This window comes from Typopeltis vanoorti, chromosome 26 (genome assembly GCF_054136105.1).
Source record: "Typopeltis vanoorti isolate ZY-2024b chromosome 26, IOZ_Tvanoo_1.0, whole genome shotgun sequence".
Lineage (NCBI taxonomy): Eukaryota > Metazoa > Arthropoda > Arachnida > Uropygi > Thelyphonidae > Typopeltis > Typopeltis vanoorti.
In genome coordinates this window covers 17,675,577-17,694,744 of record NC_143574.1, presented here as the reverse complement: position 1 = coordinate 17,694,744, position 19,168 = coordinate 17,675,577, and the positions used below count along the sequence as shown (strand labels likewise).

The window sequence follows — 19,168 nt, the reverse complement described above, 5'->3', positions numbered from 1 at the left end:
TTAAAGCAACTGATATAACCACACATACAAAGATATAAGAATATAAGTTACCATCATAACTCTGCTACTAGTATGTTCTTCCTTGTTATATCAGTTGCTTTAATATCATTTTTGTTCTAAGTGTTTATCAGAACTTTCCAGAACCCCCCCCCCTCTTATTTGTAATAGCCAGTAGCACTTGCTCCCGAGGTGTGGATTCAGTGGGAATTTCAGTCCATACCAACATGGATTGTGGATCCATGTAAGTAAAGCTTTTTCTTGGCTAATATTAGTGGTTGAGTAGACCAGTCAGTGTAACATTCATCCTAATGCTCTTAAAAGCATTTCTACACAATCTGCTTTGTAATGCAGTTCACTTTCCTGCTGGAAATACAATTATCAGGTGGATAAATTGGACATTAAGAGATATACTTTATTAGCAACAACATTCAAGCATATTGTGGCATTCAGCCATTGCTTCACTGCTGTAAGACTTGATGTGTTCCAAAAAGACATTCTTTCCCCTCCCAAAAAAGCCTATACTGTTGTCACTTGCATGATGGGTCCATTGACTAATCAGTACCGCATCGATTCACGTATTTGTCCTGTAATCAGTATGGAACAGATGGTGTGAAGCTTTATTGAATCAAGAAATCTGTTTCCATTATATCCCATCTCAGAAAGGATGAATGCATTATGTATTTGGTTGTGCTCTTTTGTCTGTTGTATTATGCTGCCATTTGATTGAATTTGGTCAGTCTTTTTTTCCCTTCGTGTTTTATGCTGATGTGTAGACTAACCATGCAGGCTTTTAAAGCCTTCAAATTTTCAGAATATATATTGTTTTTTTAGAGAAATTGAAAATTTAGGTGTATGATTAATGAAAGATATTATGCATCTGGATCAGACATTAACCATTATCTCAGTTATTAATCAAGTTTGCCATTTCTCTGGTATGGTTAATTTTTACTAAAAATTATACCAAATTGTTCTTTGATTTTAAAACCACTTAATATTTGACTAGGAATGGATTTAAATCTGAGACTCAATAACATACTTTTGATCATTTAAAGCAAACTTTTACTCAACACTTCTCCTCCTCATTTATTCCATTTTTGACAAACCTTTCTATCTGTTTGCAGATGCTTCTCATGGATGTGTAACAGCAGTTTAAGTATGTAGTAGCATTTGAAGAAAACTGGTTTGTCTAGAAATCGGTTATTCATTGCTGGAAAAGGAACAATTAACAATCCGTATTCTTGGTGCAAATTTAGATACCTTTTAAGTGGACCAAGAATAAAAATAAACCATTATCACAAGCTTTTGTTCTTTCCACCATGAAGAAAGTTTTTGTACTAGGTTTTATCTGTTATAAGAGGGCTTGGACTTAAAAATTGCAAGAGGGGCTTAAAGGAGTAGAATTTGAATGCCTCTTCTATTCTTGGATATAATAATCTTCCCACTTGGTTATACTATAAATTAAAGATTCTTGGTTTAATCCTTTATCCAAGTGTAAGCAAACAAAGTCTGCACATGAAGTAACTTTGTTTGTGCAAATCATATATAGAGGCTAATGACTTCACATTACTTGCCTTAGTATCACGTAATGCAAAGCACATATCCTTACGCACATGCATAATGCTATGCATTATGGGAAGGGTCACTGCACAGACCGGTCTCATCAGTGGGAGCCAGACCCACAAGTGATACCAAGGTTGAAGTAATGCAGAATATGTGTGCAAAGTGGGTGCAAAATATAATGCAGATATGTGCTTTGCATTATGGTATATTTAAGGCAAGTGATATGAAGTCATTAACCTCTATATTCGAGTTGCCCAATTGTGAAGTTACTTCACATGCAAACTTTGTTCGCTTACACTTGGATAAAGAATTAAACCAAGAAATCATTTCTTGGCATCTTTAATTTATAGTATAACCAAGTGAAAAAGTTTTCAACATTTACCTCTAATCCAGAGTATTCTAGTAATAAAGTGTGACACTTTTTGGTTACTTGTATATGGAAATATGACTTCTGCATTACTTCAGCCTTTGTATCACTTCTGGGTCTGGCTCCCACTGATGAGACCTCAATAAAGGTCGAAACTGGTCTGGGCAGTGACCCTTCTCATAATGCATAGTATTATACATATCCATAAGGATATGTATAATACTATGCATTATTATCCCATAATGCATTATTATCCCATATGCATTATTATCCCATAATACTATGCATTATTATCCCTTAGTATCCCATAATGCTTTGCATTATGGGATACTAAGGCAAGTGATGAGAAGTTATTAGCCTCTATATACGAGTTGTCAGTCGTGAAGTTACTTCATGTGCAAACTTTGTTTACACTTGGATAAAGGATTAAACCAATAATATCATTTCTTGGCATCTTTAATTTATATGGATATAATAATCTGATAGAAAACCGCTTATTTCTATCGTTTCAATATCACACTCTTGGCAGCACAAAATTTATTCCAACTGTTGATCAACACACAGATATCATGGATATATAGTATATGACCACGTCATTGAAACAACAAAGGTAAATCATGCAATGCAAAATCCTGAAATTCCCATCTCAAAAATTATAAAAACTCAAAAAGAGACCCTTATGTATGTAATTTTATAAGAACACCCTACAACCTATTGAACAATCTTTTGTCCAACTACAACAGCGAAGACTGCCAGGACTTATAGGTGTTTTCACTGTTATGTGTCAGTATGGTGGACGTTTGAGACAGACTTCTGTCTTGATCGTATTAGATCAAGAATTGTTGTAGGAAATGAAATAATATAACAAGTGGGTTTTATCTTGTAATAGTAGGAAAGTTTAGAAAAATTTCCTTTCTATTGTTGCACTCAATAGTAGTAATCTATAATTACTATAGCTTGTCCTTTGTCTGCTTTAGTTATTGTGAGTGGGTTGGTTATGTCTTAACGATTTTAGGGCCTTCATTTCAGCTAGAGATAAGTTTAGGGAAGTTTGGCTGTTAGTTGTACTGAGGAGATTTCTAGTTGGAGTTTATTAGCATCATTACTTGAGAGGGTAGTTAAGTTCATTTCAATGTTATGTGGGAAATCCAAGTATGGAATTTTTTTAGGCACTATAACATAAACATGTCCTTTGGTGAGTACTAAAGTTTCTGCAGGGGTGAGGGAATGTCCAGATATGTTGACAACCCATCTGTTTCTTGCCTAGTTGACCTTGATTGGTTTTTACCTTTAAATAGGTGGTCAGACTTGCGGTCGTATGTTTGTTGTTATTGTGTTTATTGGAGAGACTGTCTAGATATATCTAAAACCAAGTTGAATAGATCCGTGGAAGAGTCTCATCCTTGTAAATGGCAAGCAATAGTGTGTTCCACCTTTTTTTTTTTTTTTTTTTTTTTTAAATATAATGCTGTCCCATTCAGTTATTTATCTAAAGTTTGTTAATTTTTGTATTTCAATTAATTTAGTTTTAGCTTTAATTGTAATCCCATTTCATTTTGTAATCACCCATATGGTTGTACTCCGGCTCAGCTCTAAACGCTCTTTGTTCTAGCTTCATCTTGTGATTATGCTGATGCACTGATGAATGCCTGTTAATTTCTGGCCGATATATTTGCAGTAATAAAAATGTTTATTATTTATTCTTGTGAATATGTGTTTCAAATAATATTTACTATGTCAAAACTGCCATTAAAACAACATTTAACATCTTTGTATTTGATAACAGTATAGAAGATAAATACAGAGGATGATCGGTTAACGAACATAATTTATTCAAAGACGATGTTCGTTAGCTGATCATCGATTTACCTTAGATTTTTATGGGAATTTGATTAATTTGTTCTGGAGACCCAAAAAAATAAATAAAAAATTATATAATTTCTTACTACGTTTATTTATAATAACAATAATACATACATACACAGTCTTGCATTTTCATCAGTCATGTTTTTTTTTTTTTCATTTGTGGGGCGTTAAAGAATCTGTCCAATGTCAATTGCTTTTCTCTCTTCTTCAGGATTTTTCGAAAGTGATTTATAGCATTGTCTTTGTAGAGATCCCCAAGCCTATTGACCTCAACCTGGTTTGGGTGCCATTCTAAGACTGTTGTTCTGACATCCTTTCACTTCAAAAGATCTTTAATAGCAGATGTCGGCATTGGTCCTCTTTCGTCTTCCTCTTTTTCAGAAGAAAACACATCTCGCTGAGTTTCTTGGTGTTCTTCATTCAAGAGTTCTTGGAGTTCTTCTGTTGTCAGATCATTTTTGTTCCATTATGAGCTCTTCAATGTCATCTTCATTCACCTCCTATTTCCAATAGTTGTCACAATTTCATCCATAATTTCAGGGACATCATCTCCGTCTCCCTGAATGCAGGATGGACACAGCTTTCGCTAAGCAGAATTCAACTGTCGTTGAGTGACTTCTGACCACGCTTTTTGAATGAACCGGATGGCTTCAAGAATACCAAGTTTTTCTTTCCAAAACGTTTTTAATGTCATTGTTAAGGAGAACTGGCATGCTTCAAAACACTGACAAAACAGTGCTCGAGTGTACAATTTCTTGAAACCCGCAATAACCTCCTGATCAATTGGCTGAATCAACGAAGTGGTATTTGGTGGCAGAAACTGAACTGTCAGCCAGGGAAAATCTTCCAACAAATTATCTTCAAGGTCTTTTGGGTGTCCTGGTGCATTGTCCAATAGCAACAGTGCTTTCAGTGGCAATTCATTGGTCTGAAGGTAATCCTTGATGCTTGGGGCACAAACTTTAAACAGCCATTCTTTGAAAAGAACCTGTGTGACCCATGCCCTTTCATTCGATCTCCACATCACTGGCAGTCTTTCTTTAACTATGAAATTTTTGTTGAATACTCTAGGATTCTTAGAGTGATAGACAAGAAGCGGTTTAAGCTTCATATCACCACTAGCGTTAGTTCCCAAAAGTAACATCAATCTAGCTTTCATTGGTTTATGCCCAGGAATATTTTTATCATCTTACGTGAAGTAGGTACGGTTCGGCAAGCGCTTCCAAAGTAAACCAGTTTCATCACAATTGAAAATTTGTTGTGGAGAATATCCTTCTTTTTTAATGAATTCTTGAAATTTGAGACAGAACTTCTCAGCTTCTTTATCTGTGCTAGCAGACTCACTGTGCATTACTACATGTTTAATGCCAGATCTCCTTCTAAACTTTGCAAGCCATCCAGTGGTAGCCTTGAATTCTATCTCCCCGTGTGACGAATGTGGAGTTTGTTTCTTCAGTTCTTCAAAAATTTCTCTAGCCTTCTCTTGAATGATAGTCATACTAGTTACATCTCTTTTCATTTCCCTTTCTTTTATCTAAACTAAAAGCAGTCACTCCATTTTTTCATGGATGGCACATCTTTGTTTCTCAGATGTGATTTTCGTTACTCCTTTAGCTGCTTGAGCCTTCTTGATTATATCTTTCTTAGCTAAGATTGTGCCTACTGTAGACCTGTTCAGCAACATCAGACATCTTTTGCCCACTCTCTACCTTGGCTGTTATCTCTTGCTTGGTTTCTATGGTCAGCACAGTTCTTGACACTCCACTCTTTTTAGGCCCCATAATATTATCAGTGTTTTTTTTTAAATAAAAAGTTCAGAAAAGCACTTGCAAAAATTCAGAGAACAGTAATCAACTAACGCACAAAAAGGTTATGTATACAACTGTCAAAGTCTCATTCCAGAAACCGTTCATAGATGGCAGTAAAATACCATTATACAAATCTTACACACAGTGTCGCTTCTTCTTGTGTTTGTTCTGTGAGGTGTTCGTTATCCAAACGTGTTTGTTGTCTGAAAAATCTTTGGATTTTTATTTTCAAATCTTCGGATTTTATTACAAATCGGACAACAAACGCGAAAGTGTTTGTTGTCCAATTTGTTCGCAGTCCGAACTGTTTGTTAACTGATCACCCACTGTACCAATAATTTGGCAGATAGTTTGGAGACTATTGAGAAAGCTTAAAAATGGAAGTAAGAATACAGTAAAAGAAATTAGATATAGTAAAAGTGATATGAAAACTAAAGAAAAATATCATAGAAAGATTGCTGAATGAAATAAAAAGATAGAAGTAGTATAAAACATTCAAGAGGAATGCTCTCAGGAGTACATATCAAAATTAAGAAGTCATCAAAAACCTTGTGGATGGGTAGCTGGAGTAGATGATATTCAACTAGAAATGCCAGTTATGGAGGTATAAAAGCTCTACATTTTGCATCCAAAAGAAAGTTGAATTCCAGATGACTGGAGTAAATATCTCATAGTACCCGTCTCTATAAAAAGGGAAATAAATCTGAATGATTTAAGCAAGAATATTAGACAAGGAGTTAAGGAAAATTGTTGAAGGGAAACCTGGAAAAAAAAAAAGTTGGGTTTAGGCAAAAATAGAGGTTGTCAGGATCAGATTTTTACTTTAAGATAATTTGAAATCCTCAGAATATAACAAGGATATTTATTTGAGTTTTATAGATCTGAAAAGTTCTCGGCCTCAACCATATGGCATCACTATTGGCAAGATTTTTTTTTTTTTTAAGTTGGTACATCTGTCAAAAGTCCATGTGAAATTGCAAGTCATTCTATCAAGTAGTTTGTTTTATACAGCTGTCTGAAGCAAAAGTGTTGTCTGTATCCCTTGAAATGAAAAAAAATTGAGTATTGTGCGATTATAAAATTCTTTGTAAAAGAAGGTTTAACGCCAAAAGATATTCATTCGAAGTTCATAAAAGTTTATGGGCACTCTTCTCCTTCATTTTCGACAATTAAAAAATGGGCTGTCGAGTTTAACCATTGCTGTACCAGCCTTGAAGATGATCCACGTGAAGGATGTCCAAAAAGTGTAACAACACCAGAAATCATTGATCAAATGCATGATATGGTATTGGATGACCGGTGAGTCAAAGTGCATGAAATTGCTGAGACTATAGGCATTTCAAAAGAACATGTAGGATATATTTTGCATGAAGAATGGCATATGAAAAAAAGCTTTGCACAAAATGGGTGCTGTGCTTGCTCACAGCAGATCAAAAATGCACTTGCATGAAAATCTCTGAACAGTGCTTGGAGCGTTTTAACAAGAATAAAACTGATTTTGTGCATCGATATACTACTATGGATGAGACTTGGGATTAACCATTACACACCAGAATCCAAACAGCAATCAAAACAGTGGACATCAGCACGAAAAGTCATGCCATTGGTGTTTTAGGATGCTAAAGGTATTTTGTTTATTAATTATCTTGAAAAGGGTGAAACAATAACCGGGGAATATTCCAATCTTTTAACCAGACTACACGAAAAAATTTGTGAGAAAAGACCTGATTTGCAGAAGAAAAAAAAATCATCTTTCTTCAGGACAATGTACCTGTCCACAAAAGTGTTTTGGGAATGGGAAAGTTAAGAGACCTGCACTATGAATTGTTGGAACATCCACTCTATTCCCCAGATTTCGCTCCCTCTGACTTCTGTCTCCTCCCAAAACTAAAACTCTTCCCTGATGGTCAGTGTTTTTCTTCGAATCAAGAGGTGATTGCAGCTCTAGAGGGGTATTTTGCAGATCTTACTGAGAACCACTACAGGGACAGGATAATGGCTCTTCAACATAATCTCCCTTAAGACTAATAAATGTATTAGTCTTAAGGGAGATTATGTTGAAAAATAAAAATAATTTTGAAATTATAAATTCATTTTTTCATTGTTAGGCAGAGAAATTTTCAGCCCACTCTCGTATGACAAAGTGCCTAAGAGAAAAGCTGTTAAAAAGTGCACTAGAGAATGTAATTGGGACATTGTATCAAGCAATACAATTTTGTATTTCAGTTGTAAGTCAACAGCTACGATGGAAGGAGGTATTAGAAGATGGTTTTAATGTTAAATCAGGTGTGAGAAAAGTGTGCACATTATGCAAGAAAGTGGTATTAGGCCTTATGTCAAATTACTTTAATCAGATAATGTTATACTCTTAAATAAGTACAGTACCAGTAATGTAATCTTGTCCATATCTCCTTTTCTACAGATTGTCCTTCTCCCAATTATTCTCAGCCCTGCATCTTGTGGCACTACAGCAGTGCTGGTTGGGGTTTCTTCAAAACTTCTGTGCCTTGTTTTCATGGAGTGATTACTGCTTTCATTCTTCTGATCCCAGTACCTGTTCTGATCTAATAACAGAAAGTATTCTTGCTGTGGTGAGTGTTTTATTCCCCACTCCACTCATATTCTGGACCCTTATCCAGACCCCAGTTCTCCAACAATTTTGCTAAAGCAGTCGAAGCCAAATATTCAGCGAGGTAGGTTCCAAAAGTTTCCAGCCTGACATACAAAATTTGCAGCAATTTTAAAACATTATGCATGACAGATAGCACCATCTATTGGGAGGTTAGTGTACCAGTTTGCCCTCTACCTTCATCATTCAGTTGGTGATTAACACATAGCACACCAAGTGGCTGTAATGTTATCGAGAAGCTTCTCCTTCATATTCTGCCATGAAGGAATGGGCTAAACAGTTTTGCATAGAGAGCATCAAAGGTCATTCTGATGGTTGGCCTATGGAAGTGATGACTGAGGAAAATGTTTCTTTTCTTGAGGTGGATCTGCTCAATGATAGACAGCTGAAGCTCAAGGAAATCTCAGTAAGGTTGGGGCTTTCTATAACAGCCGTCTTTCTCATCATTCACAAGAAGCTTCCCATGACAGAGGTCAGTGCAGGGTGGGTGCCCTGACTTCTCTCTTCAATTCACAAGGAGCATCGTGCGACAATGGATGAAACTGTTGTTCTTTATTATCATCCTCTTTCCAAAAGGGAATCCATGGAGTGGTGCAAACCAGGTGAAGCACCGCTGAGAAAAGCCAAAGTCGCTCAGTCCACCAGTAAGATCATGGCAACAAACTTTCAGGATTTCCAGGGAATTCTCGTGATTGACTTCAAGAAAATTAATACCGCTGTGAATGCAGAATGTTATACTTCACTCCTCCACAAACTGCATGATGCCGTGAAGGAGAAGAGATGAGGAATGCTGAGTCGTGGTGTTCGTCTGCTTCATGACAATGCTCCAGTCCATATGGCTATTGTTATGAAGGCTGCAGTAAAGGACTGGCTTCCAGGAGATTAAATGCCCACCCTACGTCCCAGATCTAGCACCCAGTGACTACTACCTCAAAACTGAAGAAAGACCTTCAGAAAAGAAAATTTGCAGATGACAATGAGGTGAAAGATGCGGTTTTAGGCCATTTTGCAGACAAAAGTACAGATTATTTTTTAAGGACATAAAAGTATCAATTCAAAGATGTGAAAAGTGTATTGAAGTAAAGGGAAATTATGTTGAAAAGTGACAGTTGTTTTCTTTCTATTACCTTTAAAAGTTAGTCAGGCTGGAAAGTTATGGAACCACCCTCGTATGCCCAATGGCTCCAGTTAAAAACCCAGCCACATACTTGGCTTACACTGCAGCATGTGGCAAACACACACAAATTCCAAAGCAGACTTGGTAAGGGCCAAAGTTTCTAATATTATCTACTGTCAAATGTCAGTTGAGCCTTCTGGTCCTTCTGCAAGGCTTGTGTGGTGCAACTTTTGTCTCTCTCTCTCTCTCTCTCTCTCTCTCTCTCATATCCTGATGATATAATGATGACATCTTTTAAAGATAACCTCTTGGCATCAGTTTTTTCTTCCAACTCTTTGCCCACAAACTGTGTTCACAGTATCCCTCCTCTGAAATTTTGCCAGAAGGACATCAGACGAATACTCAGTAATCTTGATAACATTGTGTCCTGGCCATGATGGTATTCTTCCAATTGTACCGATAGCTTATGCTTTAGAACTCACATCATCTCACATCTATCCAATGTTTGGAAGCAAGTTTCTATCCAGCATGGTTCCAAAAAAAAGGGAGATAAAAGTCAACCATTGAACTATCACCCTCTTGTTCAGATCTCAATACAGTTAAAAATAAGGGAAAAGGTCACTGGCAGCCAACTGCTTCACTTACTTGAAGACTCACTAATTACTTAGTGATCATCACTATGGATTCTGCCATACAAGTTCCACGGTAGATCTTCTGACTTCTCTCACATTTGGATACAGGCCGTGGAAATGTTTGGAGAAACCCACGTGGTTTCTCTTGATATTTCCAAGGCATTTGATTGAGTCTGTGACATCATGACCTTCCTACCAGCTACCATCTTTTGGTGTTTTTCCTTCTCTTTTTAAATGGATTGCTGATTTCCTCTCCAGTCATTGTAGATAATGGTGGATAGTTTCCTTTCATCAGATTTTTCACCCAGGGTTCTGTGCTTTCATCTACAATCTTTCTTCTATACATCAATGATCTCTCTCTCTTACATGCAATCCTATTTATAGTTTTGCAGATGAACATACTTGTGACTCCTCTTTTTCATTTTCGAAACCTTGTTGTGCTCAGATAATTCATGCTTCAAGATAATATTCTCTAACCACTTCCTTAAACACCGATCTTTCTATTCTCAGGTTGAATCAGAACAACCCGATGAATTTTAATGACACTGAAACACAACTGTCTCATCTTCAGGGAGAAAGTTCATCTCTCTCTAGCACTTGTGACAATATTCTGCTTGCCAGCCAGGATCTTTTTTGGGTTAAATTTCACAACTAACCTATCCTGGCATAAGCATATCAATTTCATAGTCTCTGCAGCCTCCAAAAAGCTTGGTATTTGTTTTTGTTCCAAAAAGTACTTCTCTTTCTCCTGTTCACCTCCTGACACGTTATAAAGTTCAGATCTGCCCAAAATTAGAATACTGTTTCCACATTTGGAGAAACAGTTGCTTTTGTTGATTACATTCAGAAGTGATCAGTTTGCTTAATTGATGACTCCTCCTTCACTGTCTCCCTCCAATTGCTTTCCCATAGATGCTCTGTTGCTGCACTATGTCTTTTCTATAGGTATTTCCATAGGCACTGCTCCACTGAATTGGCACTACCATCCCTTCACCTTCCTATAATCATGTATGAATATGAGCAGCTGCTAGTCAACATCCATATGGTGTTTGACTCCAAACCTATCAAACTAACTTATCCTCTGCCTTTATTTGGAACGGTCTTCTTTATTCTATTTTCTCCAGTGATTACAACCCTGTGTCCTCAAGAAACCCATAAACACATTACATTTCTTCATTTAATTTCCAGTGTGGATACTACATATTTCTAGACAGAAATATTTTATTAAATAAACAGTATAACCTGACACGTTTCATCAGTTATCATACTTGCATCATCAAGGATACAAGACTTGTATAAAGGAGACTAGACAAATTTAATTACACATATATAAGAACTTCAACAAATTAGTACATATAAACAAAGTAATAAAAACACTGCTGGATTAGCTAATGTACAAGCGACTGTAACAATGCTAGTTGTTGATGTTATGTTCTGTTGGCATAAATTGTGTGTCATATCCTGGTTCTGTGGCAGTTACATTTTTCATGAATGCAGACCAAACTTGGTGTAGGATTAAACCATCATTTTTGTTACACTGTGTGTGGGGATGCAGAGTGTTTCTAAGGCTTCTTTAAATTTTCTTATAAAATAATTATGATCAACATACAGCATTTCTGTTTTTTTTGTCAAACTACTATGCCTGCATTTGTTGTATGAAAGGCTTATCTTGATCTATGCTTTCTCTTTGATCAATGTCCTTTACATGTTCAGACATTCATATCTCTCTAGAATGTTCCAGCTGGTTTACATAGCAAATGCTCTAAGAGCAATTGATTTTATATAATCCTTGTTTATTTATTGGTGGATGTGGAGGGTTTTGGTGGGTTCGATGACATTTTCATTATTTGGTTGGAAACAATAGAAGACTTAAAGCAATTTTAAGATTATCTGTGAACAGCTTGCACCAAACGTAAATTCTCTCTTAAACTGGAGGATCACAGAAAATTATTGTTCCTTGATATCTTTCTTTAAGTATCTGAAGACAGAAAAAAGGTTGATCTTTTTTAGTATGCAGAAAATCAACTACAATTGGAAGATTCTTACATGCTGTTTCATACTATCCCTTACAAAAGATAGGCATGATAAAAATATTATGGACAGAGCCTATAACATTTCAACTATGTCAGAAATGTTAATCTGATGTGCTGTTTTGGTTACCTTCGCAATATGCCCTCTAAACTTCAAGTTCCTCTCCTCATCAGTTTCCTGCAGTTCAGTTCCATCAATTATATACTAGAGAGCGATTTTGATCTTTTCTCAGAGTGCATCACATTAAGCTGGCAGCCATTTAACTTTTCCCCATAGTGCTAGTCTATTTAAGTCTTTTTGCAGCATCACCTTCATTTACCATTGCTCTTTCCAGTTTATCAATCAGCAAGCAACTGAATATTTCCTGTCAAATCATTTCCTTTATCATTGATGTACACCCTTTGGTACACCACCGGTCGCTTGCCTTCTCCTGGACTCGATTCCTCCATAAACCACTCTTCAATATCTGTCTATCACCCACCCTTTAATACAAATCACCAGATTCATATCCATCTGCATTTGCTTCAATTTATGTAATCTTAGATTTATCATCATCAAATTCCTGCCATGTACCCTCAAGGGGTGTACAGGATATGACAGTACTACATGAAAAAATTACATCATTACTAACTTCCTATCTACAATTTTCCTCCAAATCAGTCTGTTACTTGTCAAGACTCCAACATTATCAGATCTTATATTTCTATCGTCTAAGGCACTTTGTACCGTATCAATCCACCTATATCTTGGTCTTCCTCTGGGTCGTTTTCCTGCCAACCTGGCAGAGAACACTTGTTTTGCTAATCTTTCCTCTCCCATTCTATTTAAGTGACCATAACATCTGAGATTAGCTCTGCTAACGCATTCCTGGATGCTGACAATGTCAAGTTCTTTCCTAATATCCTCATTTTTAATATGATATTGCCATTGATGCCATCTGTTCACGCCTCTAATCTTTCTCGGGACTCTCATATCTGCGGTCTCTAGTCTTTGGTCAAGTGTTTTACTTCTGACCCAGCTCTCAGATCCATAAGTTAAAATTGGTTTGAACACAGTCTTGTATACAGCTAATTTAGTGTTCCGACTAATTTCTTTCTTATTCCATATGAATTTATTCAATTGACTTCCCACGATACCAGCTTTGCTGATTCTGTTGTCTATTTCTATATTTAGTTTACCATCTTCAGTAAAAATTGTGCCTAAGTAGCTGAAATGTTTTACTTGTTCCACAGGTTCTCCATTCACAACACAGTTGACATTTTCAATGATTCTGCCTATTTTCATTGTCTTTGTCTTTTTATTGCTGACCTTCATACCATATCTATTACAACAGCTATTCAATTTAGTCAGAGAATCTTGCAGACTTGTAGCGGATTTATTTAGAAGTATAACATCATCCGCATAAAACAAACAGCTGACATTAACATCTCCAATTTTGATATCAGGTTTAATACCACATTCCTTCATAATGTGATCCATATAGATAATGAATAACAGAGGGGATAATGTACATCCTTGTCTCACACCAGATTTAACATTAAACCATCTTCCTGTACTTCCTTCAATTCTAACTGCTGACTCACAACTCAAATAAAAACTAAGTATTGCTTGATATAATGCCCCATTGACACCATATAACTGCAGCGTATTGAATAGCTTCTCTCTCGGCACCTTGTCATATGCCTTTTCCAAATCGACAAAACTTAAATACAGATCTTCGTTATATTCCCATGCTTTCTCAACTATTTGTCGTAAAGTGAAGATCTGATCCTGACAGCCTCTATTTGGCCTGAATCCAGCTTGTTCTTCACCAATTCTTCTGAACTGTTTCTCAAGTATACCTGCATAGATCTTGCTAGGAACACTCAGTAGGGAAATACCTCTGTAATTCTCACATTCAGTTTTATTTTCCTTTTTATATATCGGTACTATGAGAGCTCTACTCCAATCATCGGGAATTCGTCCCTCTGTCCAGGCTTTCTGAACTATGCAGTGCAGCCACTGTAAGAATCTTATACCACCATACTTCAGCATTTCTGGTCGAATATCATCTACTCCTGCTGCCTTTCCACATTTCAAGCCTTTGATGGCTTTTTCTACTTCAAGTATGGATATATATTCTTGACTGCATGCCTGGACAGTGTTTTTTATCACTGTGCTGTCATCACTGCTTGTTTCATTTAGCAGTTTTTCAAAGTAATTACTCCATACTTCAAGGATATCTTTTTCTCCTGTTTTCATTTCACCTTTATCATCTCTAATTCCTTTTACAGCACTCTTTCCTCCATTCCTAAGCTTCTTCAACAACCTCCAGAATACTTTGCCACCTTCTTGATATTTATTTTCTATATTCTTGCCAAAGTCCTCCCATGACTTTTGTTTAGCTAGTTTTACACACTGTTTAGCTTTCTTACATTTGTCTCTGTATTCTGTAAGAGTAAAAGCTGACTTATTTGCCAGGAACTTTTGATATGCTTTCTTCTTTTCCTTCACTGCCTCTTTAACTTCCTGTGTCCACCAGGGAGTTCTGATTTTTTTATCCTTGCACACAACCTCACCACATGCCTCTCTGGCAGAATCAATCAATGTTTCCTTCAGAGTTTGCCACTGAATCTCCAAGGTTTGATTCCTGTTCTCAAACTCTTTCATTTTCTTTTCAATAATCTTTCTGTATTTTAGTCTACAGTTCACATCTGAGAGCTGCTCAACTTTTATTCGCTTTAAAACTTTCTTACATGTTATTCTTTTCAATATGAAATTCAATTTTATCCTGCTCAAGACTAAATAGTGATCACTTCCAATTTCAAATCCTCTGTACACTCTGGTGTCCTGCACCAGGGAGAAAACATCACTATCAACAATAACATAGTCAATGAGACTTTTCTTATTTCTAGCCTCTTCTCTCCATGTGAATTTTTGCACATTTTTATGTTGGAACATGGTGTTAGTAATAACCAGTCCATGTCCTGAGCAGAAATCCAACAGATATTTGCCATTATTATTAGCTTTGCTCTTTTCTCCAAATTTTCCCAAAATATTTTTGTATGTCTCACAATCATTTCCTACTCTACTATTTAGATCCCCAACAAGGACCAACTTTTCCTTTTTCATTGTGTCAGTTGCTTTTTCTAAAGCCTCAAAAAATTCCTCCACTTCTACCTTATTAGAACCTTCTGTGGGACCATAGGCACAAATAAGTCTCATTGTCCAGTTCCCCATTCTCATATTTGCCCACATTACTCTACTTGAGACTGACTGCCATTCAAGAAGATTAGCCTCGTATTTTGTGTTGAATACTATGGCTACTCCTTCTTTTCCTTGATTGTCATTGCCTGAATATAACATTTTGTATTTATTGCTCAGAAAGATCTCACCAGTTTTGGTCTTTTTTGTTTCAGTCACCCCTATTATGTCGATCTGGTACTTATCTAATTCCTCAGCTAGCTCCATTTCTTTGCCATTCAGGCTTCTTACGTTGATAGTACCGATCTTTAACTCTAGTGATGTTGAGTTGGGGTTTGTTTTCAGATTTGTTCGAGTAGCTGACTTTTCGCTGTTCGCCCTGGTTCCCTGGCAAAAACAATGGGGGCCTTGTTTAACCGGGCGACGCCCCAGCCGGCATGAAATTTTGTCATGTTGTACCATCATTTTTTATTTTGGTTTAACCAATAAGAATACAATTTGGTCGGCTAAATCCCAAATTGCCAGCCCATCCTCGTTCGTTCAGTATCAAAGTAGATACCCAACAGGGTGCACCACGAGAAGGTGAGGATTGGACATTAGGTCAGAAGCCCTGGTCGGTTCTTCGCATTCCTTTAAAGGCTATGTGGAGGTCTCCTCTCAGTTATACAGCTTTGACCCTTAAGCACCCCTCTTAGATTTATGTAATCTTCAATTTATGTAATCTTAGACATACTCTCTCTCCTTTAGTGGCTTGAATTGAAGATGATTAACAAAATTCTTGACACACCTCTGACAGTGTTCCTTCAAATAAACAAGATTTCAAAAATGCACTCACATTGTCCATAACCATCAAGATTGTTATGGACAAAGTTATTATTATACAGGTATTTACATAAATTCAAAAGGCCATCATGGGAGATTCATTATTCACACAGTACCTATCATACCTCTCCTTAAACTCATTCACTGACGAAGCACTCGCAACCACCTCTGGCAACTCATTCACCACCCTCCAAGCAAGGAAAAAACCTAATCCTAACACCCTTGCTGACCACACTCTTACACAACTTCCACTGGTGACCCCTTGTTCTCTTCCTTCTTGACATGTACTGAAAATGTCTTCAGTGTCAATCCAGTAATACCCATCTAATAACATAAATGCTTCTATCATGTTCCCTCTTCTTTTTCATTTATCATCTAATTTTGAACGCCCACAGACTGTCAGTCTCTTCCCCCGAGGAGCACTCCATAGGCCTGTCAATCTTTGTCACTTGCCTCTGGATCCCCTCCACCACTTCTTCATCCCCATGGAATCCTGCTGTCCAGATCTGTGTGTAGTAGTCCTAATGTAGCCTTATTAAAGCATTATACAGGGGAACAATAACCTCTCTATCCCTCCTTTTTAGTGTGTACTTCAACAATCATGCTGTTTTGGTTACCTTCACAATATGCCCTCTAAACTTCAAGTTCCTCTCCTTATCAGTTTCCTGCAGTTCAGTTCCATCAATTATATACTAGAGAGCGATTTTGATCTTTTCTCAGAGTGCATCACATTAAGCTGGCAGCCATTTAACTTTTCCCCATAGTGCTAGTCTATTTAAGTCTTTTTGCAGCATCACCTTCATTTACCATTGCTCTTTCCAGTTTATCAATCAGCAAGCAACTGAATATTTCCTGTCAAATCATTTCCTATATCATTGATGTACACCCTTTGGTACACCACTGGTCGCTTGCCTTCTCCTGGACTCAATTCCTCCATAAACCACTCTTCAATATCTGTCTATCACCCACCCTTTAATACAAATCACCAGATTCATATCCATCTGCATTTGCTTCAATTTATGCAATAGATTTCTATGTGGAATCTTGTCAAATGCTTTTGCAAAGTCTAATAGTATTACTGAGTAGCCATTTCCCTTATCCATTGCCATTGTCATTTTATTATAAAAAAAAAGTTACTAAGGCAAGCCCTGCCCTTCTCAAAACCATGTTGTCCCTTATAGAGTATCATATTCCTATCAATCCAATCCTGAATTCTGTCTTTCACCAATTTCTCCAATATCTTAACTACCATTCCTGAGATGCTGATTGGCCTATAATTTGCTATTTCTGTCTTGCAGCTTCCTTTATGCAATGGGACTGTTTTGCCCTCTTTCCACTCCACTGGCACCTGCCCAGTACTGAGAATTAAATTAAAGAGTTTGGTCAGAGAGCTGATAATTTCTTGCATGTTCTTAATACATGGGCCAATATGCCATCTAATCCTGTGGCTGTGTTCTTATACCTCTATTTCTTCTGCCTATATTCTCCTATAAGTCAATGTCACATCAGGCATTACAATGCCACCACCTAGATGGTACACCCTTGCAAAATGCTCACTCAGTAATTCAACTATTTGGTTTGGTTCTGTTATGTCTCCACCATCAGCACTTTTTTCTTAAAGTCATAGTCATTCTTCCTTTTACTTGCCACATAGCAAAAAACTTTCTGATTTCTTTTGGCCTCATCAGCTAACTCTCTCTCATAATTAGGTTTGGCCTTCCTTACCATATAGGTCGCGCTTCTTGCTTGTGCCTTATATGGATCACCTTTTTTCTTTATAATCCATCCACAACTTTTTCTGTGTTTGCAACTCCTACTTAATAAAGCTATTCATCCATCTAACTCCTGCCTGATTTATACTTCTGACCCAAGATATACATTCTGATACTGCTTTCTTCAAACACCCCTTGACCATCTCCCATGCACCAACAACATCTCTCCCACTCCAAATTCTTATGCTATGGCATTGCCGAAAGCTAACCCTTTAGTTTGTCACAATTACCTGCTTTGTAATTCCACATGTATCTCTTCTTAGCTGTATTTTTTAAGAAAATTACAGTGTAGATTAATATATTAACCAAAATAAATTTTGGTTAATATATTAACTTCCAATATTTTGGCAAAGTCAAGTTGCGATCATATCAGAAAACAAAATATAATAAGATATGTGCATGCAAACACTAAAATAAGTAATGAAGATGAAGTATGTCAACTGAGAGTAGGCCTAAAGTCCTAAATAATGTCCCTTCAGCTCAATAACCTTGGCTATTGGGCTGAAGTGCAGAGAATGAGAATTTCCCAAATTTGGGACAGTTTCATGCAACCAGTTTTATTGAGGTTAGGGTAGTTTCTTAAGGCAGAAGCAGATTCAAGGAAAAATCTTTTATATTTTTATTTGCTGTGATGGAGTAGAGTGGTTTTCTTCCAGTGTATTCTATGGTGGGTGTCAAAAGCATTGTTGGTCCTGAGTAGCTGTAGTCATGAATGTCTGCAGATGGAGGCAACTGGGGTACCTAGAATTTTGAAGTTGATATTCTTTTTCTTTGTGTAACTTTCTACATTTGGTACAAAACACTTGAAAAACCAATTTTCAAATACGCTAGCTGTAACCCATGCCTTTTTGTTGACCTGCCAATAAACAGTTAGGGTGGACTTGTCGAGCTCTTTCATAGCACGAAGATTTTGAGGATAGGTTAATAAACATTGGTTTTGTCATGTAATCAACTGATGCATTACTACAAAACAGTCAATTAATTCTATCTTTGGAAACTTTGAATTCAGGAGCTGATCTTTCATTTTTCGAAATACAGGTGCGTTTTGACATTTTTTTTCCAATATAACCAGGATTCATCCGCATTGAACACCTGAACGCTGGCCTGGTTGGCTGAGTGGTTAGCGTATCCGCTCTCCAGCCAAAAGGCTGCAGGTTCGAATCCTGGCGTGGGCATGGATGTTTGTGAGTGTCTGTGAAAATAGTGGTGGTGGTTGGCAGTAGATGGCGCTAGTGTAGATGGTGAAGGTAGTTGCAGTTAGTGGAGTGGTGGAGACAGAGAGCTGGAGAGTAGGTGCCCTCCCCAGATGAGTCCTTGGACTCCCTGTAGGTGTTATGTAATAATAATAATAATATTATTATTATTATTTCTGGGCAGCTGT

The 19,168-nt window shown here is 36.9% G+C and overlaps 1 protein-coding gene across 2 annotated transcripts in view; it reads left to right on the top strand.

The window, feature by feature from the left end:
* The window catches only part of Letm1 (Leucine zipper and EF-hand containing transmembrane protein 1), a 213,599-nt gene that overhangs the window by 118,528 nt on the left and 75,903 nt on the right, over positions 1-19,168 (top strand). The window lies entirely within an intron of this gene.